This window comes from Octodon degus, unplaced genomic scaffold, assembly GCF_000260255.1.
Source record: "Octodon degus isolate 3935 unplaced genomic scaffold, OctDeg1.0 scaffold00117, whole genome shotgun sequence".
Classification (NCBI taxonomy): Eukaryota; Metazoa; Chordata; class Mammalia; order Rodentia; family Octodontidae; genus Octodon; species Octodon degus.
In genome coordinates, this window is record NW_004524693.1 from 214,151 (window position 1) to 215,686 (window position 1,536).

Below are 1,536 nucleotides of genomic sequence, written 5' to 3' on the forward strand. Positions count from 1 at the left end.
ATTTATGAGTGTGTCCAGCTCAACCCACCAGGGGGCAGGGCTGGCTGGCATGTGGTGCTGAGGGATTGAACTGCGGTCCCTGTGCTTTGCTAAGCTTGCTCTAGGTAGGTGCTTTAGACCACTGAGCCATCTCACCAGCCCCACTGAGTGATTTCTTGATGGTAGCCATTCTTTCTAGAATAAGATGGATTCTCAGGGCAGGCCAAATAGCTCAGAGGATTAAAGTGCCTGCAAGCAGGTGCAGGGGTTGGGGTTCCATCTCTAGACCTGCAGTGTTGGCCCCGCCCCCAGGGCCCTCTGAGACAGCAATTGAGACTGGGCGTGGTGGTGCACTCTTATAATCCCAGCTCTTGGGAGGCTGTAAACAGGTGGATCACTACAAGTCCGATCTAGTAGTGAGACCCTGAACACCTTATAGACCCTTCCCTAAAATACAAAAAAAAAAAGATGAATTCTCAGTATTTAAATTTGCAGTTCTCTCAAATAGCCTGCAATGTTGAATATTTTTCTTGTAATCTCTAGCCAGCTGTACTTGTTCACCCGAGAAGTGTCTATTAATTTCAGGTGCCCTGTTTTTGATTGGGTCTTTAAATCTGGGAGGTCTAATTTTTTTGAATTCTTTATATATTCTAGATATTAGTCCTTTGTGTGAGGAATAGCTGGACAATTTGTTTCCTTGTTGTGTATGCTGTTTATTTACTCTGCTGGTGGTGTCCTTTGCTGTGCAGAAGCTTCTTCATTTGGTGTGATCCCATTTGCTGGTTCTTGGTATTATTTCTTGTGCAAGTGCAGTTCTCTCAGAAGGTCCGCCTACACTTCTATTTTCAAGAATTTTAACTGTCTTTTCTTCCAGCAAGGGCCAGGAGATAGCTCAGTGGCATAAGCAACTGTCTGGCAAGTACAAGGTCCTGAGTCTGAGCCCCAGCACCAAAACAACAACAACAACAACAAAAACAGAACCAAAAACTTCCTGAACACTGTTTCTGCTTTAATATTTACATCTTTTATTCATTTTTATTATAGTTTAGTGCATGGTGAGAGCTATGAGTCTGGGTTCAATCTTCAACTTGTGGAAAACCAGTTTTCTCAGCACATTGGTTCAAGAGGCTTTCTTTCCTATAGTGAAAGTATTCGGCCCCTTCGGCAAAGATAAGGTAGTTGCTGGTCCCTGGAGTTATTTCTGCATCCTCTCTTCCAGTGCCTGGAGTTATTTCTACATCTTCTCTTCCGTTTCATTGATCCACAAGTTTGTTTTGTTTTGCTTTGTTTTGTTCTGTTGTGCTGTGGGTTGGGTTTTTTTTTTTTTTTTTTTTTTTTTTTTTTTTTTTTTTTTTGTCAGTACCATCCTGTTTTTATCACTGCCGCTTTATGGTATAACTTAAAGTCTGGGATTGTGATGCGCCCCATGCCTTGCCTTTGCTACCCAGAATTTCCTTTGCTATTCTAGATTCCTTCTGGTTCCATATGAATTTTAGGGTTACTTTCTCTAGTTCTGTTAGAAATGCTAATTTGATCCAGCTATTCCCCTTCTGGGCA